Source organism: Kogia breviceps, chromosome 18, assembly GCF_026419965.1.
Source record: "Kogia breviceps isolate mKogBre1 chromosome 18, mKogBre1 haplotype 1, whole genome shotgun sequence".
NCBI lineage: Eukaryota > Metazoa > Chordata > Mammalia > Artiodactyla > Physeteridae > Kogia > Kogia breviceps.
Genome location: NC_081327.1, coordinates 33083509 through 33110111, shown reverse-complemented (window position 1 = coordinate 33110111; position 26603 = coordinate 33083509).

The following is a 26603-nucleotide window of genomic DNA, read 5'->3' as shown; positions in this document are numbered from 1 at the left end:
GATCGGTCTGAAGGAAGAGTGGGAGTCAAATAATAGACTAGTGGGGGAAGGATCTTCCAGGCGTAGGGAATAGCATGGGAGGATACACACGCAGGTATATTTCTATAATGTGGCATATGCATTCCTAAAACTCACCATGCTTTGCAAAAATGCACAATAAAAATTGCAGGGTTTATGGGAAAAAAACAGAAATTAAGATCAAAGCCCTCAAAAACTTCACGAGTGGCACACAACAATTACAGGAACCCAGTAACAGTGGTAGCATGGTTCTATACGTGTTAAATGGTTAAAAATACATAAACCATTTGTGAAAGTGGCCATGAGAAAGATTGAAGCTGGTGACTCATTCCAAGCAGTGGAAGTTTATCAAAAGTTGCAATCTTTTGCAGATTTAAATCCTGGAGCATGTGATTCTGCCTTTAAGAAATATGTTCGGGCTTCCCTGGTGGCGCAGTGGTTGGGAGTCCGCCTGCCGATGCAGGAGACGCGGGTTCGTGCCCTGGTCCGGGAGGATCCCACATGCCGCGGAGCGGCTGGGCCCGTGAGCCATGGCCGCTGAGCCTGCGCGTCCGGAGCCTGTGCTCCGCAACGGGAGAGGCCACAACAGTGAGAGGCCCGCGTACCAAAAAAAAAAAAAAAAAAGAAATATGTTCTTGGAGGGGAGTGGCGGGGGCCGGGGGAACGGGCAAAACAAGAGAAGGGGATTAAGAGATACAAACTTCCATCTATAAAATAAATAAATAATGGAGCTGTAATGTACAGCATAGGGAATATACTCAATACTGTAAAAATTGTATATGGTGACAGATGGTAAACAGACTTATCATGGTGATCATTTCATAATGTATAAAAATATCAAATTACTATGTTGTGTAGCTCAAACGAATACTGTATGTCAATTATAATCTAAATAAATAAACAAACAAATAAATAAAAGATGTATGTCTTTTGAGGCATGCATTTGGAATACATATCTATTTCTTCAAAATTGATAATTCAATCCAATGAATACCTTCTTCAATTAACTTCAGTTAACTGAGCAAATTCTTTTGGGGGCTTTCTCATCTGCACTCACAGCTTAACCCAATAGCTGAAAGCTTTAGAAATTTCTGCCATGTTTGAAGCCACCAAACCAGTCACTACTAACCCTAAAAGGAGCCACTTCTACAGGATTAGATGACTTCATTTAAGGTTTTCATATGTAGATAGTGCTTTCTCTTTGATTGTGAGAAAGGTTGTTCCTGATTTTTTTTGGTCTGTCTTTGGTCTGACATCCATATGCTTAACAGTCTGTCCATTTCTTTTAATCCCTTTAGGCCATGTACTTATTGACTTCACAGGACTTGAAGTCATAGATCTTTCTTTTATTTTCATGGCATTATCTCTGATAGTTCCCAATGTGGATTCCTTTACGTCTGTTGTCAGAAGTTTTCACATGTTCTCTCATTTCTTTCAATACTTAAAGCATTCCTTTTGCACACATTGCTTAGTGATTTTGACCCAGGACACTGAAACACCTTTGGGATGTTGAATGAGTGTTTTGATTTTAATGGAGAAAAGTTCACAAATACAAAAGAAGAGCAAAACACAACACTGTAGGCTGTCATAGGCAGTAAACCAAGGTAGCTGGTAGATGTTTGAGGTAGGTGCGTGTGTATGTATGTGTGTGTCTGCCCATTTTTTGTAGCCCCGCACGGCTCAGGTCAGCTCAGTGTAGTTTTTTGCATTCACCTGGTGTTTCTCACAGATGAGATAGCACATAAATAAATGGGAAATTCATGCCATGCTCAAAATGTTCCCTAATATATCAATCATGTTGGAACAAATTCACATTTTCAAAACAGGTGTTTTAGCAGAACTAACTCTGTGTGTGTGTGTGTGTGTGTCTAATATAAAATAAAGTGCTAATTGCAGATCTGAGTCAACAAAATAAGAAAACAATATGCCACCTGATTTCTCTGCTAAAATGTCCTGGCCTCTTTCAATTTGTTTATATTAGGGAAAGGTTTCTTGCTTTAAATGATGACAGAAAAGGGGATATGCCTGTCGTCTGCAGTACTTCGAAACGGTAGAGATTAGAGATCTATACCAAGGGAAATCAAAATATCAATATCTCTGGTAAAGTTGAACCCTTTTCAATTTGTCCAACATAAGGACCAATGTTTGGAGAGCATCTTAGAGCCAATTCCTTGGAAGCAGAACACAAGATGGGGATTCATGTCCAAGTGATTCATTAAGGGAGTCCTCTCAAGGAGAGACATGGAAGGAAGGGAAGGAAGCAGAAAGGGAGTGGGAAGAAGCTAAGTAAATATGTGGTTTTAGGTTGCTCTACCATCAGCCTCATACCTCTGGGAGTTCTAGAGCATAAATTCCACTGCAGAGTCTGTCCCATCTTGATCTGCAGCAGTCACCACGGGCCATGGGAGAGGGGACATAACTCCCAGATACCTCCAGGAACGATAACTCCGAGTTACCTCTAAGGACCCAAGAGCAGTCCTCCAAAGAAAGCTGTGGCGACGAGCCATTAGCGGCAGCTCCTACGGCCGCTGGCAGATGGATGCATCACATGGATAAAAGGGGCCTCGGAATATCTGAGCGGTGTGCCGACGGTACCTGCTGTAGAAGGGAAGCACTATTTTTTGTTTTATTTTGGTCGCGCCGTGTGGCACGTGGGATCATAGTTCCCCCACCGGGATCACACCCAGGGCCCCTGCAGTGGAACCGCGGAGTGTTAACCTCTGGTCTGCCAGGGAAGTGCCGGGAAGCACTATTTTTTTTTTTTTTTTTTTGCGGTATGCGGGCCTCTCACTGTTGTGGCCTCTCCCGTTGCGGGGCACAGGCTCCGGACGCGCAGGCCTAGCGGCCATGGCTCACGGGCTTAGTTGCTCCGCGGCATGTGGGATCCTCCCGGACCGGGGCACGAACCCGTGTCCCCTGCATCGGCAGGCGGATTCTCAACCACTGCGCCACCAGGGAAGCCCCGGGAAGCACTATTTTTGAGGGCTATCTGTCAGAATCCAATACTTCCCAATTACCTTGTATGATAGACCTTATCATCACCATTTTACAAATAAATTTGAGACTCAGCATTTAAGCAATTGATTCACTGCCACGCATTAGTTAATGTGAGAGTCTAGTACACATCTTTTTAACCCATAGCTCATTGCCTTTCTCCATAGTAATGTTATTTTACATATGTTCTGTTTTGAGATTTTCTTATTTGCCAGGTTAGTTTGGTGTTAACCATAGAAATCTTCCTTTATATGAAAGCTTATGTAGAAACCAATGTAAATGTGAAATGAAAGTCACCCTCCTTGGATCTCCACCCCAGCCTGCCCGTGGTGGCACAACTAAGGTGCCGTCACAACCTTACTGGATAATACTTTGTTGAGAGACAATTCTCCATGGGTTTCTTATGTTTCTCCCATCTTCCAAGCAAAGGCATCGGCATCTTATATTCTGGACTATGTTTGCACAGACATTTGTATCGCAAAGAGCCTGGGAAATAAAGATAGTGTCTCTCTGGGGCAGAGGATGGATTTATTTCCTGAGCAGACCCCTTCTGGAGGCAAAAGTTGGGCAGGTTTGCTAAAACCTCCCTTTATATGATTGGATATTTTCCTAAGCTAGGATTTCTTGACTGAGAAACAGACCCACTTTGTGTGTGAGCATACACCTCTGCATTGGCCCCATGGCTTCTGGGTACAGGGGAAACCAGTATGAACATGAAGGTCATGTTGCCTGCCATGCTGTGGCAAAGTCTTTTGTCTCTGAGGAGTCTTGTGTCTTCTGCCAACATCTATGAGACCGTGACAAATGAACTTGTTGGCTTACATGGAGGGTAAAATCTCAGACCCTTCCCAGTTCCTGACATACCCCACTTTCTGTTCACGTGGGTCATACCGAAATAATACTCATAACCAGAATTGCCTAATGAAGCAGTTTCTGAATTTAAACATATAATCCAGTTAGAAATCGGTGCTCATTTTCCCCTAGGATATTCCAAACCAAAGCTGGCAGCCAAGGAAGGACCCATGCCTTTGACAGTCAGGTACACATTCAGGAATGCCAACAGCTTCACTGATGTGCCGTGGATGTTTCCATATGAAACAACTTGGAACAGAGCTGGCAGACAGAATGGCACCCCCACAAGCTGTGAAGGGCGTTTGGCCGTTTAGGCTACTTATTGGAAGCAGTGAGAGTTTGGGTTTAACTGGATTGCCTGGCGTTTCTTCTCTGTGTGAGTTCCCTTTATAAAATCACTGCACAGTGTGCTTTTGAGAATTAGAAGAAATGCAGATACTCTAGGGTCTGTTACAAATATCAAGACGGGAGCAGAAAGTACAATATTCACGAAAGCTAGGAAAAGTTGCAGTGAATGCATATATAGGACATATACTATATTAATATTTACTATATTCAATATTTAAAGCATTATATTAATTGAATTCAATGTCAAATATTATTATCTATACCTATAGCTCTGCACAAATATTGCTGTTGCTTATGAGAATTTTAAAGAGATAATAGTACTTTATATGTGTACTTTCATATATCATATGAAATTATACAAAATGTCCTATATCATATATACAATATCTTACTTATTCTTCACAATAACCTCATAAAAACTGCTATCATTTAGAGTTTTTATTAGTGAGGTAGTTGAAAATACAGATTTTGTATTGATTCCATAAAAATTGTTCATGGTTTGCTAAAATGAAATTCCCTTGGGACTAAAATAAGAATTTTCTTTTTTTATTTTTTTTGAAGTATAGTTGATTTACAATATTGTGTTATTTTTAGGGGTACAGCAAAGAGATTCAGTTACATATATATTCTTTTCCATTATAGGTTATTACAAGATATTGAGTATAGTTCCCTGTGCTATAAAATAAATCCTGTTGTTTATCCATTTTATATATATAGAAGTGTGTGTCTGTTAATCTCAAACTCCTAATTTATCCCTTCTCCTTCCTTCCCCTTTGGTAACCATAAGCTTGTTTTCTATGTCTATGAATCTGTTTCTGTTTTGTAAATAAGTTCATCTGTATTTTTTTTTAGGTTCCACATATAAGTGATATCATATAACATTTGCCTTTCTCTGTCTGACTTACTTCACTTAGTATGATAATCTCTAGGTCCATCCATGTTGCTGCAATGGCATTATTTCATTCTTTTTTATGGCTGAGTAATAATCCATTGTGTGTGTGTATACATATATATGTGCCACATCTTCTTTATCCATTCATCTGTTGATGGACACTTAGGTTGCTTCCATGTCTTGGCTGTTGTAAACAGTGATGCTATGAACATTGGGGTTCATGTACCCTTGTGAATTAGAGTTTTCATCTTTTCCAGATATATGCCCAGGAGTGGGATTGCTGGATCATATGGTAACTCCATTTTTAGTTTTTTGAGGAACTTCCATACTGTCCTCCATAGTGGCTGCATCAGTTTTCATTCCCACCAACAGTGTAGGAGGGTTCTCTTTTATCCACATCCTCTCCAACGTTTATTATTTGTAGACTTTTTTGATGATGGCCATTCTTCAGAATGGCCATTATTCAGAATCGTGAGGCGATTCTTCAGATTCTTCATTGTAGTTCTGATTTGCATTTCTCTAATAATTAGCAACGTTGAGCAGCTTTTCATGTGCCTCTTGGCCATCTGTATGCCTTCTTTGGAAAAATGTCTATTTAAGTCTTCTGCCTCTTTCATGATTGGGTTGTTTGCTTATGAGAATTTTAAGTTAAGTACATGATTGTCTTCCTTTTCAGTTTGTGGAGCATGTAGCAAATAAAATGAATATTCATATAAATATAAATATTGAAATAAATATATAATATTGAATATTTATATACAGATATAAAAACAAGTTGATATAAGTCAATGTGCAATAATAAATACTAACAGTTAATATAAAATATCAAATAATACATAAATAGAATAATAATTCACTGCAGTTGATATAAATAAAAATATTAACAGATAATTTACCACATGCCTGGTATTTTGCTAAGTTTGGGGTTTTTTTTTTTTTTTTTTTTTGTGGTACGCGGCCCTCTCCTTGTTGTGGCCTCTCCCCGTTGCGGAGCACAGGCTCCGGACGCGCAGGCTCAGCGGCCATGGCTCACGGGCCCAGCCGCTCCGCGGCATGTGGGATCTTCCCGGACCGGGGCACGAACCCGCTTCCCCTGCATCGGCAGGCGGACTCTCAACCACTGCGCCACCAGGGAAGCCCCTTGCTAAGTTTTTTACCTACATTCTCTACTTAATTGTAACCACAACCAATGAGAAAGCTACCATTATTTCAAACAGTTTCCAAATAAAGAAAATGCATCTGAGAGATGTAAATTATGTAATCTAAGGTCACATAGCTAGTAAGTGGCATACTTGGTATTCAAATTTGGTCCTCTTCAATTCCAGAATCTAAGATTTTAAGCACTTCTTCACAGGATTTGATACATGCTCAAAAACTGTAGCTAAGATAATCAGTGATATTAATCTTAATAATATAAGCATGGAAACATATATAGGCTAAAACTAGTGTAGGCTACTTCTCTCTCGACTTCAGCTGCCCCATCTTTAAGAGACAGGAATGGATTTTAGAAGCTGTAAAGGTCATTTCTGGTTTTCATCTTCTGAGATTCTGTGCCATTTGTTTCTTCTCTATGCTCATTCAAGTTTACAGGTCCTCACTTCATCAGAACTTCAGGGCTTATTCACTGCCTCCTCAGATGGTCTTCGTCAAATTCAGCCAAATCCCCTTCACTCACTGGCAGGTCTCTGCCTCCATGCCCTTCATGTGCTCAAGCCCCAAATGATGAAAATAAAGTGCCCTTTATAATTTTTCCAAAGGAGCTTTTTTCCCTTATACTTTGAAAGGAGAACTTCTTTTTGGAACTGCTTTGGTGGAAGGTGTGGAGTACTTCTGAACAGATGCTCCATTGTCTTCAAGGAAAGGACTGGCTTTGTTTATTTGGAGACCACTGTGACCCTGATCACAAGGGGTTTCCTGCGAAGTATACTATAGATGTTATTTCTAACACCGGGAGAGTCAGCATGGTGACCCAGAAACATGAGGGAACCCCAGGGGAGGGGCTGTGAACAACTTTCTCCTTTGTGATTTTCATTTTTCATTATGTCTGACATTTTTGAAGCTGCTCTTTTTAAGAAATACCAGTTTGAGAAGAACAGACTGCGGATATATTTCAAGGGAATGTGGAGCAGTCACAAAACAAAACAAGTACAGTAGAAAACGTGCCCATTTGAGATAAGAAATGGTGTGTGCACAGGGCCTCTTATTTTCTGTTAGCCAAATGAAATGTCCAGGCATTGTTCTTAGAACTTTGAAAAATAAATAAATAATCAAATCGCATCCGCCTTTTGTTTGTGTTCAAATGTCTGTGATGTTAGCTGTCAGCCTGGTATTTGATGTTTCTAACCGCAGAATACATCTGTGCACAGTTGAGAAATTTCAAAGTACCTCTCACTTTCAGTATTAAGATGGAATCTATGCTCTCTATATTAGTAGAGCTAAAGCATATTGGTCTGGCAATTTAGCCGTGGTATTGTTTCCATTTTTCCCTTGTTATGGATATGCTAAAACTTGACAAATAGGAAGATGGTTATTTACCTTTAAAAAATCTGTTTCAATCATAACCACTTCTTTTTATTGGGAGACTTATTTAAATAATGAAAGGTTAAAATTACCAGTCCATCCAGGGCATGGAAAACCTAGCAATGATTGTGTCCATTATTTTACAACTTTATTCAATGACCAATTATTGAGCACTAAGTTCTACCACATTCCTGGCATTGCAGTAGGAGCTGGAGAGAAGAATAAGATAGAGAAATGATAATCTCTACACTTAAGGCAGAGCTTCCCAGCTAATGTGCAGCAAATGGATCACATGTGTGCCATGATAAGCATCATCTTAGCCTTCACAGAGACAGGAATGGCCAGAAGTTGGCAGGCTTTCTCGCCAGTCACCTTCTACATAAGCAAACTTTTCTAGGGATCTTGGGAGGCTGGCCTTAGCAGTGGCGTCTGACTGTTCTCTTCCTCCAGCCCACTGAGTTAGAAGATCCAACGCGTATCATCTAGCACTGTCCAACATGGCAGGCTGAATGTGGCCAAGGAGTTCCTCTACCACCTGGGCAATCATGTCAACAGTCAGATACACATGTGTTATTGGACATCTGGAAACTGTGTGAAGAGCAGCTGAACAAAACATGGTCCAAGGTGTCCAAAGACCATGGTAGGTGGTCCAAGGTGTCCAAAGACCATGGTAGGTGGTCCAAGGTGTCCAAAGACCATGGTAGGTGGTCCAAGGTGTCCAAAGACCATGGTAGGTGGTCCAAGGTGTCCAAAGACCATGGTAGGTGGTCCAAGGTTTCCAAAGACCATGGTAGGTGGTCCAAGGTGTGGTGTGTTGATGATGAAGAAAAGGTGCAGAGGCCAGGCAGGGGCCTTTGTAAGGAGCAGCTCCAGACAGCAGGCCAAACACTATCTTCTCATATTTCTGCTATTTCTATCCATTTGCAGCCCATGTGTTTTCTTTTGTTGCTATTGTTTCAGCACATAAGCTAACTTCCAGATGACTGTTTTAATAACAGAAATATACTCCAGGAATTACAGCCTTGTCATTGTTTTGAAGTATTTGACATAAAAGAGTTTAATTAAATTCTAAACTCATCCCCATTATCATAGCTTGTTTTAACATTACATTTAGCTACGAAAGATAAGGAAAAGCAGTTCAATTCCTTAACTATAATGTCAACAGCTGTAAATTTTTGAATGATTGCAAAAAAGATGCTAATGTGTTATCACTTATGGGAACAGAGTTTCTCTCCTAATGACAATTGCCAAAAGTTTGAAGAGGTCAAGTAACCATTTGAAGAACAAACGTGATGGGAAAAAAATAGAGTTAGGACTTTTCACTTCTGGAAAGATGGGGTAGAGGCTTTTTTCCTCCTTTTTCCCAATGAATTATAACTAAAATCTCTTGACAATACATATAAAACAAACTCCAAAAGACTCTGAAAGGTGGAGAGAAGAATTCAGACTGACTAGAGACCATGGGACTTAAGAACAACACAGTAGTGAATTCACTGGGGGCAGGGGGTGGGGTGGCGGTGGGCTCATGTATCCCAGGTTTCAAGCTGAAAAAGCCAGCAATCCAGAAGTGCCAAGAGGCACAGATGTGAAAAACCTCAACAAAATCCTACTTTCTCCAGCCAAAGGACCAAGAAAGAGGTAGCGTAGCAACATAGAAACTTTTAGATAATAATCACTCCACTCCAACCAAACACTTGTCAAAACAAAAATTGCATGCAACAGAGCTAAACAGTTATTCAAGACTATTGCAGTAGAGGAGAGAGACTAAACTCAACTCCACTTAAACAAAAAGCAGGAGATTTTTAAGTGCTGGGAATAAGGTAGTGGAAAAGTACTGGAGGTCGTCGGGGAGAAGCTGATGAATGGGATGTGTCCAGCACTTCGTTATTGCTGACTCTGCAAATGTTCTGATATGTAATTAGGTAATCTGTGTTTGGTAATTGGCAACCGACCACTGAAGTTAGGTTCCTACTCTGTCACAGAGACTCAGAGATAGAGGTACTATCTCCTTCCATATTTACATTTCAAAAGGATGGTTCCAAGGTCCTTGAGAAAGACTTTAAGTGGGTTGTAAAAGTGCCTAGAAGCTTTTTTTTTTTTTTTTTTTTTGCGGTACGCGGGCCTCTCACTGCTGTGGCCTCTCCTGTTGCGGAGCACAGGCTCCGGATGCGCAGGCTCAGCGGCCATGGCTCACGGGCCCAGCCGCTCTGTAGCATGTGGGATCCTCCCGGACCGGGGCACGAACCCGTGTCCCCTGCATCGGCAGGCGGACTCTCAACCACTGCGCCACCAGGGAAGCCTGGCTAAAAGCTTTTAAAAAGATTTATATCTAAGACACAGAGAAAGGAATTACAAGTTTTCTAAAGTAAACGCTCTAAGGAAAAAAAAAAGTCACAGACCTATAGGCAGAAAGAAGGCTATATATAGTTTGGACAAGCTGAGGGAATTATTAAAGCTATCTCGGTTACACAACAGAAAAAAAAAATGTGTCATGTGACCAGACTCTCACTTATGCAAGCAAAGGACAAGTGGGAAGCCAAGACTTCCACCCATGCAAGGCTGTAATAGGTTGCCCAACACCTTTGTCCTGGTGGTGTCAAATAAGGTCAAGTAAGGAACCAGGACTTTCATTCCCATCTCATAGTAACAAGGCACTCCTCCTCCTCCCCACTGGAGTAGTTCAGAGGGTGCTTAGTGGAAAATTAAGACTTCCACAAGCACCCAGTGGTAAGGGGACACCACTATTGTGGAGATTACAAAGAGCTGGAACTCCCACTCCTCCCCAGCCATAACAAAGAGCCTCCACTTTGGGCTTTAATGAAGGACAAGCGTAGAACCCAAATTTCAACCTTCACCTGGCTGTAACATAAAGCAGCATCCTTGCACTTTTAATGTTGGAGAGGCATCACAGAAAGCCAACTAAAACAGAGGTTTGAATAAGATCCAGTTTCACAGAATAATACAAGAAAGGAAAATTGCTCACAATATTAGGAACAAAGAAGATTTCAAACTAAAAGGAAAAAGACAACCAGTAGTGCCAACACCAAAATTACAGAGATGTGAGAATTATCTGACAATAAATTTTATAGTCATGATAAATGCTCCAGTGATCAATTATGACTTTAAACATTTTTAAAAATAGAGTCTCAGTAAAGGAATTAAAAGTTTCAGAAGAAGGAGGACCTTCAAGATGGCCAAGGAGTAAGACGTGGAGATCACCTCCTCACCACAAATACATCAAAAATACATCTACATGTGGAACAACTCCTACAGAACACCTACTGAACACTGGAAGAAGACCTCAGACTTCCCAAAAGGCAAGAAACTCCCCACGTACCTGGGTAGGGCAAAAGAAAAAAGAAAAAACAGAGACAAAAGAATAGGGATGGGCCCTGCATCTCTGGGAGGGAGCTGTGAAGGAGGAAAAGTTTCCACACACTAGGAAGGCCCTTCACTGACAGAGATGGAGGGTGGGCGGGAGGGAAACTTTGGAGCCGCGGAGGAGAGTGCAGCAACAGGGGTGCAGAGGGCAAAGCGGAGAGATTCCTGCACAGAGGATGGGTGCCTACTAGCACTCACCAGCCCGAGAGGCTTGTCTGCTCACTTGCCAGGGCAGGCGGGGGCTGGGAGCTGAGGCTTGGGCTTCAGAGGTCAGATCCCAGGGAGAGGACTGGGGTTGGCTGTGTGAACACAGCCTGAAGGGGGCTAGTGCACCACAGCTAATAGGGAGGTAGTCAGGGGAAAGTTTGGACCTGCCTAAGAGTCAAGAGACCAAGAAGCCTGTGTGTAAGCACAGGTCACTATCCACACTTCCCTCCTGGGAGCCTGTGCAGCCCGCCACTGCCAGGATCCCGTGACCCAAGGACAACTTCCCTGGGAGAACACACAGCGCACCAGCGTCTACTGCAGCAGGCTCGCCCTACATTCCATACCCCTCCCTCTCCCTGGCCTGAGTGAGCAAGAGCCCCCTAATCAGCCACTGCTTTAACCCCCTCCTGTCTGGGTGAAGAACAGACACCAGAGGGCGACTTACATGCTGAGGTGGGGCCAGTTCCAAAGCTGAACCCCGGGAGCTGTGCAAACAAAGAAGAGGAAGGGAAATTTCTCCCAGCAGCCTCAGGAGCAGAGGATTAAATCTCCACCATCAACTTGATGTACCCTGCATCTGTGAAATACCTGAATAGACAACAAATCATCCTAAAATTGAGGCGGTGGACTTTGGGAGCAACTGTGGACTTGGGGTTTGCTATATGCAACTGACTAGTTTCTCATTTTTATGTTTATCTCAGTATAGTTTTTAGCACTTGTTATCACTGGTGGATTTGTTTATTGGTTTGGTTTCTCTCCTTTTTTTTATTACTTTTAAAATTTTATTTTAATAATTTTTTTAGTTTTTATTTTAATAACTTTATTTCATTTTATTTTTTCTTTCTTTTTTTTCTCCCTTTTCTTCTAAGCAGTGTGGCTGACAGGGTCTTGGTGCTCCGGCCAGATGTCAGGCCTGAGCCTCTGAGGTGGGAGAGCCAAGTTCAGGACACTGGACCACCAGAGACCTCATGGCTCCATGTAGTATGAATTGGCAAGAAAGAGTTCTCCCAGAGATCTCTATCTCAATGCTAAGACCCAGCTCCACCCAACGACCAGCAAGCTACAGTGATGGACACCACATGCCAAACAACCAAACAACTAGCAAGACAGGAACACAACCCCACCCATTAGCAGAGATGCTGCCTAAAATCATATTAAGTTCACAGACACCCCGAAAACACACCACTGGAAGCAGTCCTGCCCACCAGAAAGACAAGATCCAGCCTCATCCACCAGAACACAGGCACCAGTCCCCTCCACCAGTAAGCCTACACAACCCACTGAAACAACCTTACCCACTGGGGTCAGACACTGAAAACAACAGGAACTAGGAACCTGCAGCCTGCAAAAAGGAGACCCCAAACGTAGTAAGTTAAGCAAAATGAGAAGACAGAGAAATACACAGCAGATAAAGGAGCAAAGTAAAAACCCACCAGACCAAACAAATGAAGAGGAAATAGGCAGTCTACCTGAAAAAGAATTCAGAGTAATGATAGTAAAGATGATCCAAAATCTTGGATAGAATGGAGAAAATACAAGAAATGTTTAACAAGGACCTAGAAGAACTAAAGAGCAAACAAACAATGATGAACAGCACAGTAAATGAAATTTAAAATTCTCTAGAAGGAATCAATAGCAGAATAACTGAGGCAGAAGAACGGATAAGTGACCTGGAAGATAAAATACTGGAAATAACTACCGCAGAGCAGAATAGAGAAAATAGAATGAAAAGAATTGAGTACAGACTCAGAGACCTCTGGGACAACATTAAATGCGCCAACATTCGAATTATAGTGGTCCCAGAAGAAGAAGAGAAAAAGAAAGTCACTGAGAAAATATTTGAAGAGATTACAGTTGAAAGCTTCCCTAAAAGGGGAAAAGAAATAGTCTATCAAGTACAAGAGGTGCAGAGAGTCCCATACAGGATAAATCCAAGGAAAAATATGCCAAGACACATATTAATCAAACTATCAAAAATTAAATAAAAAGAAACAATATTAAAAGCAGCAAGGGAAAAGCAACAAATAACATACAAGGGAATTCCCATAAGGTTAACACCTGATCTTTCAGCAGAAACTCTGCAAGCCGGAAGGGAGTGGTAGGACATATTGAAAGTGATGAAAGGGAAAAACCTACAACCAAGATTACTCTACCCAGCAAGGATCTCATTCAGATTCGACGGTGAAAAAAAAACACTCCCATTTACCACTGCAACAAAAAGAATAAAATACCTAGGAATAAACTTACATAAGGAGACAAAAGACCTGTATGCAGAAAACTATAAGACACTGATGAAAGAAATTAAAGATGATACAAACAGATGGAGAGATATAACATGTTCTTGGATTGGAAGAATCAACATTGTGAAAATGACTCTACTACCCAAAGCAATCTACAGATTCAATGCAATCCCTATTAAACTACCAATGGCATTTTTCACAGAACTAGAACAAAAAGATTCACAATTTGTATGGAAACACAAAAGACCCTGAATAGTCAAAGCAATCTTGAGAAAGACAAAGAGAGCTGGAGCAATCAGGCTCCATGACTTCAGACTATACTACAAAGCTACAGTAATCAAGACGTACTGTCTCAAAAACAGAAGTATAGATCAATGGAACAGGATAAAAAGCCCAGAGATAAACCCATGCACATATGGTCACCTTATCTTTGATAAAGGAGGCAAGAATATACAGTGGAGAAAAGACAGCCTCTTCAATAAGTAGTGCTGGGAAAACTGGACAGCTACATGTAAAAGTATGAAATTAGAACACTCCCTAACACCATACACAAAAATAAACTCAGAATGGATTAAAGACCTAAATGTAAGAACAGACACTATAAAACTCTTAGAGGAAAACACAGGCAGAACACTCTATGACATAAATCACAGCAAGATCCTTTTTGACCCACCTCCTAGAGAAATGGAAATAAAACAAAAATATAGGGCTTCCCTGGTGGCGCAGTGGTTGAGAGTCCGCCTGCCGATTCAGGGGACACGAGTTTGTGCCCCGGTCCAGGAAGATCCCACATGCCATGGAGTGGCTAGGCCTGTGAGCCATGGACACTGAGCCTGCACATCCGGAGCCTGTGGTCCGCAACAGGAGAGGCCACAACGAGAGACCCGCGTACCACAAAAAAAAAAAAAAAAAAAAAAAAAAAAAAAAATATATATATATATATATATATATTTGTGTATATACATATACACAAATGGGACCTAATGAAACTTAAAAGCTTTTGCACAGCAAAGGAAACCATAAACAAGACAAAAAGACAACCTCGGAAAGGGAGAAAATATTTGCAAATGAAGCAACTGACAATGGATTATTCTCCAAAATGCAGCTCAATATTAAAAAAACAAACAACCCAATTCAAAAATGGGCAGAAGACCTAAATAGACATTTCTCCAAAGAAGACATAGATTGCCAACAAATGCATGAAAGGATGCTCAACATCACTAATCATCTGAGAAATGCAAATCAAAACTACAATGAGGTGTCACCTCACACCAGTCAGAATGGCCAACATCAAAAAAATCTACAAACAACAAATGCTGTACAGGGTGTGGAGAAAAAGGAACCGTCTTGCAATGTTGGTGGGAATGTAAATTTATACAGCCACTATGGAGAACAGTACAGAGGTTCCTTAAAAAACTAAAAATAGAACTACCACATGACCCAGGAATCCCACTACTGGGCATATACCCTGAGAAAACCATTATTCAAAAAGAGTTATGTACCACAATGTTCACCACAGCACTATTTACAATAGCCAGGACATGGAAGCAACCTACGTGTCCATTGACAGACAAATGGATAAAGAAGTTGTGGCACATATATACAATGGTATATTAGCCATAAAAAGAAATGAAATTGAGTTATTTGTAGTGAGTTGGGTGGACCTAGAGTCTGTCATACAGAGTGAAATAAATCAGAAAGAGAAAAACAAATACTGTATGCTAACACATATTATGGAACCTAAAAAAAAAAAAAAAGGTTCTGAAGAACCTAAAGGCAGGACAGGAATGCAGACATAGAGAATGGACTTGAGGACATGGGGTGGGGGAAGGGTAAGATGGGACGAAGTGAGAGTGGCATTGACATATATACACCACCAAATGTAAAATAGATAGCTGTGGGAAGCAGCCACATAGCACAGGGAGATCAGCTCGGTGCTTTGTGACCACCTAGAGGGGTGGGATAGGGAGGGTGGGAGGGAGACGCAAGAGGGAGGTGATATGGGGATATATGTATACGTATAACTGATTCACTTTGCTATATAGCAGAAACTAACACACCATTGTAAAGCAATTATACTCCAATAAAGATGTTAAAAAAAAAAAGTTTCAGAAGAGAAACTGAAGCCATAACTCAGATCCCGTTGGAAATATATAAATAAAAAATACAATAACCAAAGTAAAAGGCTCAGGGACTAGCCTCAACAGCAGAATAGAGGGGACGGAGGGAAGAAAACAATCAATGAACTGGAAGACAGAACAAAAGAAATTAGCCCAAGCTGAATAGAGGGAAAAATAGATGAAGAAAATAAACAGAGTCTCAGGGGCCTATGAGAATATAATAAAATATTTAATATTTGTGTTAGAATCCCTGAAGGATTGATAAAAGTGGGTGGAGCTGAGAATGTATTCAAAGAAATAATAGCTGGACATAGCCCTGAAGAGATTTTTGAAGCTGAATAAAGCCCAAACAAGATAAACCCAAACCAATCCACTCCAAGACACAACATAATTAACTTCTGAAAACTGAAGTCAAAGAAAAAAATCTTGAAAGCAGCCAGAAAAGGATGATACAACAATTTAAATGACAATGGATTTCTTGTCAGAAACCACAGACACCAGACAGAAATGGCAAAATATTTTCAAGTCCTGAGAGAAAAGAACTGTCAACCAAGAATCCTAAACCTAGTAAAAAGTATCCTTCAGAAATAAAGGAGAAATGTATGATGAAGGAAAACTAACAGAAATTGTCACCAATAGGCCTACCATTAAAAAAAAATGGCTGAAGAACATTCTCAAAACAGAAAGAAATCTGATAAAAGAAAGAACCTTTACAAAAGTACAAAAGCAATTTAATGGAGGAAAGATAGGCTTTTCAACAAATGAATGCTGGAGCAATTGACTTCCAAACCTCCCTCCACCCAACGGAAAAAAAAGAAGGAATCTTGGACAAAGTGTCATACAAAAATTAAATCATAGACATAACTACATATTAAGCTATAAAACTTTTTGAGATAAAAAAGACTAGGAGAAAATCTTCAGGATCTAAGGATAGGTGAAGAGTTCTTAGGCTTGACACCAAAAGCACAATCCATAAAAAGAAAAATTAATAAATTGGACTTCATCAAAATTTAAAAACTCTTTTTCTATAAAAGACCCTGTTGAGAGGATGAACAGACAAGTTACACAGTGCCAGAAACATTTGCAAACTACATGATCCAAGACTAGTATCTAAAATATTTGAAGAACTTTCAAAATGCAATGGTAAAAAAAGAAAGAGTCCAATAAAAAATGGGCAAAAGATAGGAAGGGACATTATGAGGAAGATATACAGATGGCAATTATGCACATGAAAAGATGTTCAACGTCATAAGCCACTAAGAAAATGAAAACTAAAACAACAATAAGGTATCACTACTCAACTATTGAAATGACTAAAATAAAAAATAATGACAAAACTAATTGCTGGCAAGGAGGTGAAGAAACTGCATTATCCTACACTGCTAATGGAATGCAAAATGGTACAGCCACTCTGAAAAACATTTTAGCAGTCTCTTTAAAAAACCATGCAATTACACACAATCCAGTATTTGTGATCCTAGGCATTCATCCCAGAGAAATGAAGACTTATGTTGACACAAAAATCTGTTGAGAGATGTTTATAGGTGCTTAATTCATAGTAGCCAAAACTTGGAAACAATTCAATGTGCTTTAATAGGTGAATGGCTAAACAAAATATAGTACATCCATACCATGGAATAATATTCAGTAATAAAAAGGAATGAACTATTGACATATAACAACTTGAGTGAATCTCCAGAGAACTATGCACAGTGAAAAAAAGCCATTCCCAAAAGGTTACATATTGTATTCATATAACATTTTTGAAATGACAACATTATAGAAATAGAGAACAATTTAGTGGTTGCTGGTGATTAAAGAAGGGGCAGGGTAGGAAGGAAATGGGTCTGGCTATAACAGTGAAACATGATGACTTTTTGTGATGATGGAAATGTTCTGTATCTTGACTGTAGCAATATCAGTATCCTGGGTTGAGATATTGTACTGTAGTTTTGCAAGATGTTATTATTGGGTTTCCCTGGTGGTGCAGTGGTTAAGAATCTGCCTGCCAATGCAGGGGACACGGGTTCGAGCCCTGGTCCAGGAAGATCCCACATGCCGCAGAGCAACTAAGCCTGTGCGCCACAACTACTGAGCCTGCACTCTAGAGCCCATGAGCCACAACTACTGGGCACATGTGCATGCCTAGAGCCGGTGCTCTGCAACAAGAGAAGCTACCGCAACGAGAAGGAGCCTGTGTACCACAACAAAGAGTAGCCCCTGCTCACCGCAACTAGAGAAAGCCCGCACGCAGTAACAAAGACTCAACGCAGCCAAAAATAATAAATTAATTAATTAATTATTTTAAAAAAACCATGTTATTATTGGAAGAAACTGGGTAAAGGGTCCACAGGATCACTCTATATTATTTCTTACATTGTATGTGAATCTACAGTTCTTTCTTTTATCAGATTTCTGTTTTGAGAATGTTCTTTAGCTGTTTCTTTTTTTAATGGTAGGCCTATTGGTGACAATTTTTGTTAGTTTTCCTTCATCACACATTGTGTTTATTTCTCCCTTATTCCTGAAGGCTTATAATATGAGGTACTAATTAAATGTTTGTTAAATAACCTCTGTGCTCTGTGTTCAGGGTCCATATATTCCATGGTGCTTGTGTCACCTACTGATATTAGATGCAGAAACTGTTGATCTAGTCTGAGTTGTAGCAGCCAGAGATGATGTTTAATGGTGTTGTAGAGTATCATGGCATCAGTATCTCAGGTCTGCATGATAATCAGGTGTTTGCTTATTCCTGTCAGGGTGTCTCTCTTCCTATAAAATATCCACCACCACCACTTAAGGCAGAAGGCTAATGGCACAGAATAGAAGACAATTGCTCAGGACACTCAGAACACATATATTAGAGAGCAGTAAAAAGCTGTTCTGTGTGTCCTGGGCAATTGTCATTGTCCTTCTATTCTGTGACATCAAGTCATTATTTTCAATTGCATTGTTAATTTCCTTGTTTTCCTAGAGCACTCATCAGAAAAGGCTCACTTTTAAAGGTTATGAACAGATGCTGAGATTAAGAAACCTGAAATAATGAAAGACTTCTAGACCCAGACAGGGGTGCCTCCAGTTTCCAGGCAGTCTCTACTCCCCACCGGGGGAAAAAAAAAGCTTCAAGGCTTAAACAAATTGGCAGAGGCTGAGTAAAAGATTTCAGGTACCTAAACTAACCAAACTGACTACAATTACATGAGGTCTTAAAGGTCTAATTTCTTTTTAATTCAGGGAAAAGAAGATTATTCTAAGAGGCTGATGTATCTGGAAATGTACAGGTCATGAAGGTCATTTCAGGAAAAGGTCTTGACCCTACATGCCCCCCACTGTCCATATACCTCACCATGGACAACTGCAATCAAGTCACTTGATTTCAATAATCTTGTTTTTTGCTGTTGTTGTTTTCAGGCTTTGTTCATTTAAATTTTTCTCCTCCTCTTAATTCTTTTTTCTCCACAAAATTTTTATTGAATCTTTGCCCTCTGTAACCGTGAGGATATGGCAGGGAAACAAGAAATTATATAAGAAACCTTTCTAGGTCTTTCAAACAGAGGAACTTCATTCAGGGAAACGGGGTATCTAAGTACTTGAAGAAATAAAGAGCCAAGGATGATGGGGAAGTGACTCAGAGTTTAGCGAGAGCAGGAAGCTGCTAATGACAGAAGAAGCTGGTGCCTTAGAGCCTTAGAAGCCAGGTGCATCCTGGGAATAAGAACTGTAGTAAAGTTCTACATGGAGGGAAGGGCTTTCCTGTGGGAGCTGGAACCAAAGAGGAGACTCAGTCACTGCTGGAGATAACACCAGAAACAGAGAGGAAGGAAAAATGTCCCAATTGTCCCCTCCTCATGCCCTCCAGTATTCTGCCAGTGTCTACCACTGTGCACACACAACCAGAGGCCAGAAGGCAAAGAAAACACACTTGCCTGTGACAAAAATAGAGCAAAGGAAGGGCAGGCAATGATCTGAGAGCAAAGGGGCAGTTGACCTGTAACTCTTCATTTACCTATTTTCAACTTGATAATAAAATATTGGCAAATCTATTTGATAATATCTTAACTATGTGAATCGCCTATGTCTCAGTTCCCAAAGGTGTGTTTATCTATCCCAAGAGTAAGATAATTTTGGTGATTCTCACCATCTCCTTTTTTTTTTTCTTGCATCTTTATGCTGTTGTATGTCATAAAGCCACTACATTGTTTCAAATAACTCTGGGGACTGGGAAAATTCTATGGAATTGCTGCAAACAGCATAAGACTTGTTCAGAACAGGTCACTGTCCAGAACTTCCTAACCAGGGCCAGTGACATTACTCTTTAGGCTAAAAGGTCATCACTATTAAGAATAGGAAACTCAAAAAAAAAAAAGAATAGAAAGCTCATTAGCCTGTTGCAGACTTTGTTACCTAGATCTCTAAGACCAAGCCAAATACTGCCCAGGATGCTGAACCCAGGTCACAGTCAGTTTGACAGTAAAATACTTCAGGATGTTGAAAGCTAGTCACTTCCTATGATCTCTCTTATCACCATAACCCTTAGTCATCAAACAGGGTAACCTTCCCAGTAAATTCTTTTCTTCTATAGCTGTGATTTTCTGATCTGCTCCTTCTGGAACTCTCATTCTTGCATTCTAAATTCCTTCTCATCCTCAGATTTCACAAATTGCTTTCTCTCTTTCCTATCTTAACAGAAATGTGGTCCTCACTCAAGTCTTCTCCCGTGTAGACCAACCACATTCCCCCAGCCCTTTGGTTGGAATGGGAGAATACACTTCTGTCTTCCAACTAGTGGATCGTCATTCTTCTTCTCTGACTGAAGCTCAACCCACCATCTCTTAGCAACTGCACCTCATTCCTTACAATTTGTTTAAGGCCACTGCCTTAGGATCCCAATAAACACCTATGAACTATCTCTTTTTATATTCCCTGGAGATGTCAATATCCATGCGTATGATCTACTCCAAATCTGGTCTTGGTATTCAAATGACTTCTCTTCTTTCTCCTCCTATAGACACACTCCTCCATCACTTGCACTTACCATGTTGTTTGACACTTGCTTTTCTGTGCATGTATTATGTATCTGCTACTACACTTTTAGCTCCCCAAGGAAAAGGACTTCCCTTATTCATTTCTGTATCCCCCCAACACCTAGTAGCTCTCCCAGCAACATGGTAGCAACTCTATAATGAAGTGGGCTGGAATCTCTTATTATATAAACAGAGTAAACAGGTCAGGTAAGCAGACATAATAGCTCCTTAACAAGATAAAATTAATTCTTTCCGTGTAACAGGTTATACTCAGGGGAAAATAAAGTTCATTATTTTTTTCTATCTTTGTAAAATAACAGATATGTTCTCCCTTTTGGTCACAGAGGAATTGATATGACAGTTGGTTATAACAAGAGAATATTTCAGAAACAAGAGAAAAAAATTATTGGATTTTCTGAGTATTCACTTTCAATAAGATCCTCTCCAGCCATCTTATTAAAAAAATAATAATAATAATAATGGAAAATAATAGCAACTTCATGTGATATGTTAGGTGTCTACATTTTCCCCTGTTACTTACTGTAAATATCTCAGATCACTTCTGTCAATGGTGTGGGGGTAGGACGGACCCACTGCACAGACGGTTCAGCTCTGGAGATCTGTTGAAAACAATGCAAGCTGATGAGTTACCATGGACCCCTGCTGAACGCGCTGTGCTTGCTGGGGTTTCAACTAATGGTGCTTGTTAAGGATCACTAACATCTTGGCAAGGACGTTCTAACAATAACACCTCTTCTGACCTGAAATGCAGAAAAAAAAAGTGGCAGTTCTAGGAATGGGAAAAGGTGATGTTTTGTTAATGTGCCTTTTGGGGGAATGAGGAAGGGTGAGGTTGTCTTACATGCATCTTCTTTTGTCTTTGTTCCCCGTTCCCAATAAATCAGATATAAAGTCACATCTAAGAAAAACTAGCAGCTTCTATTTGTTAAAGCATTAACATGCATTATCTCATTCAAGCCTAACAACTATCCTGTGAAATAGGTGCGATCATTATCTTACTGTCATTTTACAGATGAAGATGCAGAAGTTAAGTATCTTGTCTGGGGTCATCCAGTTAACAAGAGATGAAATCGGGATTTGACACCAGGTTGCCTACCTTCTCTTAATCTTTAAGCTACACTGCTTCCTGGAAGAGGCATCTATATCATTTGCTGACTGTGACATTAGAAATTTGCTCTTAAATCCAGCCATCCAGCCTTGCACCATTCTATGAAGATGTGCATTAAAAATTACATTGTTGGAAAACAATGATATTCTCAGGCCCTGCAGAAATCCAGGCAAGAATCTATATATGCCACACTTGCTGCTCCTGGCATTAAATGTGTTCTGTTGGACCCTTCATTCAAATAATACATTCAAACTTTCATTTCTGGTTGTCTAACCTCCCTCACATGCATCTGTACACACTCAACTTACCATATCTGAGTGCCTATTAATGCTTCAGGTGAAACACAGTTCCCCACCAACCTAACTGCATTCCCTGTGCTTAAGACACAGCCAGGTATATAGTACTCACTCAATGCACATGTACTGAATGAATAAACAAATAAATCTTCTCCTTCCCAGATTAAAGAAAGAAGATTTTCGTGCCCAATCCTAAAACAACATACTATGCTCCTTAGCTACTGAGATAATTTTCCAACCTCTGATTTAACTTGCAGGAGATTAATGGTAATTAGTATATGAAAAATAATTAGTGTACATAATATTTAACTTGAACTATCCTGTACTGAACATTATGTACACTCCTGATTCATTTAAACAAAGTTATCAAATACACTTTTTTCTCTATCTCCAAAGTAATCCTAAAACCTGACAAGCCAAATAGGCCTTTCCACTTATTTATTTTTAATTAGAACCCTCAAGGAACCAACATACTTCCAGAGTATTTTATCTTATATCAGTAATATCTAAAGTCCCTTTCAAATACGAGATTCCAGGAGATTCTATAATCAACAACTCTAACTTTCTCCTTTGAAAATATAGAGTATGAGAACTCTAAACACATAGAATTTTTTAAATTAGTTTTCACTATTTGTGAATGGGACTACATTAACCATTGGAGTTGAATACCTATTATATTTTCTAGGCATTGTGATGCGCACTTGCAAAGCAATGTCTTGTTTATTCCTCATAAATATTCTAAGGTCCAGATATTTAAGTTTTCAGAGCCTTTAATGACTCCCTCTCTGCCTAAACGTTCTCACAAAGGCTTGAATAAATATTGTTCTCACTTTCCACCACTGTCTGTAGCCATCTTTCCAAGATCCGTCTCATGAAATAACGTAATATGTTCCTGATAACCTTTTCAGTTCTTTTGTTCTGGATCAAGATTTTACTTTCGCCTTGATACTTTAGCTTAATGTTTTATTCTATTCTTTCTGCATACTCAAAAATTCCCTAATCATTCATTCATTCACATAATATTTGATTCCATACTCTGCATCAGGCATTCTGCTAGTTACTTGGGATGCAATGGTGCATGAAAACACACATGGACACTTCCCTCTTGGAGTTTACAGTCTACTGAGAGAGAGATGTACTATTATAAAGTATCATAAAAATAAATGTAAAATTGCAATTCTGATTAATACTGAAAGAGAGAAGTTTGTGGTGACATGGATATCTGGAATTTCCAAATCCAGTAATGGTGGACTAATTGTAGCAGATAGAACTCACTTAATATCTTCTTGAAGGCATGAGAACTATCAAGGCACCAAGGCTTAAGGGGTTAGATATTATAGAGAAGAAAAATTCACTGAGGTGAGCCAAAATTCTACTAATTTTCCTCCCTTGAGGTTTCCACTTATTTGTATGTGCACAGGTCAAGAAAAGCTTAGCAGAAATCAGAAGCCAAGAGGTGGAAGAGTTGACAGAGCAACTGTGATTGGGATATAAAGCTGGCATATAGGTCCCAACAAAAGAAAGGCACTAACAAATACCTCAGGCATTCAGTTTGGAACCCCAGAGGACTACACCCCAGAAGTAAGGGTAAATTCTCAAAAGATCAGGCCCTCCAGAGACTCAAATCCATCCTGGAAACAGCTCAACCTTTGTTGAACTATGGTGATCTGCTTATATTCTCACCAGTAGCTAAATGAAGAACCTCTTCAATTTTTCATGGCCAATAACCAGCACTCAGTGAAAAGTTAATAGAAATTCCAAGAGATAGGAGTAAGAGGAAAAAAAATAAGCAACGTAAGAGATTCACAAGTGATCAGATATTGTAGTTATCAGACTTAAAATAATTGATACCTTAAAAAAGAGACAACAAAATGAAGAACATGATCAGAGAACTGGAATCTATTAAAGAATAAAATGGAAATTCTAGATGCAAACATATAATTATTGATCTTGAGAATGCAACAGAATGGGTTTAACAGCAGATTAGACAAAGGTGAAGAGAGGATTGGAGATTTAGAAGATAAGTCAGACTATTCAGTCTGAACCACAAAGTGAAAAGGAATGAAACATACATAAAATAGAGTAAAGAAACATGAAAAGGACTAACACATGTGTAATTAAAGACACAAAAGGGAAAGAAATAAAATGTGCAGATTTTAAATAAATAATGAATTTTCCAAAGCTGATGAATGTTACCAAGCAACAAATATCAGGCACTATAAACTTCAAGCAGGGAAAATACACACACACACATACACACACACAAAATTAATACATCTTAGTAAAATTTATAGAAAGAGAAAATAAATTCTTACAAGCAATAAGAAAAAAAAACCTCTCCCACCAAAGAGTAAAATAAAGACAAATAGCTCTATTTCTCCAGAGAAATACTGGTGGTTGTAAAGTGCTAAAAGAAAACAAAACTGTTCATAATAGCCAAAATTTGCAAGCAACTTGAATATCCGTCAACAACAACAAAAAAATTAAAAAGTCAATTACGGCATATTTTTACATGCAGCATACACCAATTAAAATAAATGAACTAATGCTATGGATTAATCTCATGAAAAAAATGTTGAGACAAAAAGAAAAGCAGACACAAATGAGTTTATAATTCATGATTTTATTTATATAAATTTTATTTATATAAAATTCAAAAATAGACAAAACCAATCTCTGGTATTAGAAATCAGAATGGAAGTTCTCATTGAGGAGAAGGATTTAGTGACTAAGGTGCCATGATGAGTGTTTCTAGAGTACTGGTAATATTCTCTTTCTTGAACTGAGTGAAACTGATTTTCTTCAAGCTATAAAATTATTTATGTCTTTTTTGTATTTATATTATAATTTAGTAACTTAATTGACGTAGAAAAACAGACAATGGGGTAAAAGCTCTTCTCATATTAAAACCTGCTCTGAAAAATAAGATGTGCAGGCTTTATAATCATTCAGTCAAGACAGATTTTGCACTAATTTCTTTACACTACCACCACTAAAAGGTATAGCCTCCAAGGAAACCTGAAATGCCACCAATGCCACATTCTAATATCAGTTGTGCAAAAATACCTGTAAAAAGTTTTAAAAGTCTAATACCAATGTCAGTTTTTCACACTCCTCCCCTTACTCTTTCATCTGCTATTGCCTTCCACTCTGACAATTGCTGAACATAATGGAGAATTATAAATTAAACTCTTAGGTTCTGAAGCAAATATTATGAAAGTTTATCTCTAGATGAAATGTATTCCTCAAATTCAAAGGCAAAGTTTCTCTTTGTTAAGTTACAATGGACTGAATACAGGGAAAATTATGTGATATCTATATTATCTTAGAACATGTAAAAAAAGAAAAAGAAATATAAGGAACTTTATTCCTTAGCCAGAAAGTATGTATTTTAATTAAATAGAAAGTTTCCCATTATTATACTTTGAAGTTAGTTCTTGGTTAAGAATGTTGGAGGATTTCTTACATAGATATTAAATATGCCGTAGCCTAAAATTGGAATGGTTGTTACCAAACTGCGTGATCCCAGTTATATTTAAAATATAGGTATATCTGTAACATCTATCCATGAGACGATCTTGAAAACAAAACAAAACAAACGAAGACTAAAAGGGCCTCTTAAGTCATACAATCACTGTAGTGTTAGGAAAAAAAGCAGAACCTGTGGCAGAGTATGTCCGTGATGTCTTCATAGAGCTCTTTGCCCATGGAACTGGAGCCCTGTAAACCAGTACATGGCCCTGTATCTCATACTGAAAACTAAGTATCTCTTTGTAGCCAAAAATAAGAAACAAGGACTTAGGTTGACACTAAGACCCTACTCCTTGGCTAAACTGAAATTGTATCTTTTAGCATCTCTTGGCTGTGTTTGAATTCCAACCAAAAACTAACTTCTCTATATGTAAATCTTTCTTACAAGTTGTTGGAGGAACAATTACTGAACGTGCTCTTAACCCAACAGTGGAGAAGTACAGCCCATGATTCTGCTGGATGTATAAAACAGGACACATAAAAAGAAAATCAGTAATCACCCAGACAGTGACATACAACCAGCGAAAAGCTGATCACTCCTGAGTCTTTTCTCCAGCAGCATTTCTGTGGACAGATAGTCCCAAGGAGCAGCTTGGGCAGATGAGGAACAACCTTGGAGGCCACAACAGCCCGTCTGGAGCACCTTGATTACAGTTAACTTACATTGTCCGTGCTCCAACAGTGCCCTTTCAGCTAAATGTAATAAATCACCACCTCTTTAAGTGACAGGGAGTCGGAATCGTTACTTCTGTTTTAAGCAATGAAAAACAGGGAGAAATCAACCTACCTAACATAGAGCAATTTGCAAAGAAAGTCTCAAATAGCCACCTACTAAGTCAGCTGTAACCCAAAATATTAACACTGATTCTTGCTACATGTTCATCTCTGACATGAAGATGAAGGTGATTTTAATTTGTTGTGCTGTAACATATTTAGCAAATTCCCTTCAATTTACAATCCTCTTTCTAGAAAAGAAAAAACAAACCAAAAAACAAAAAAGTTTAAACTTTTAGCAGCCAGCCCTTAAAAATATTTTAAATGATTTTTATCC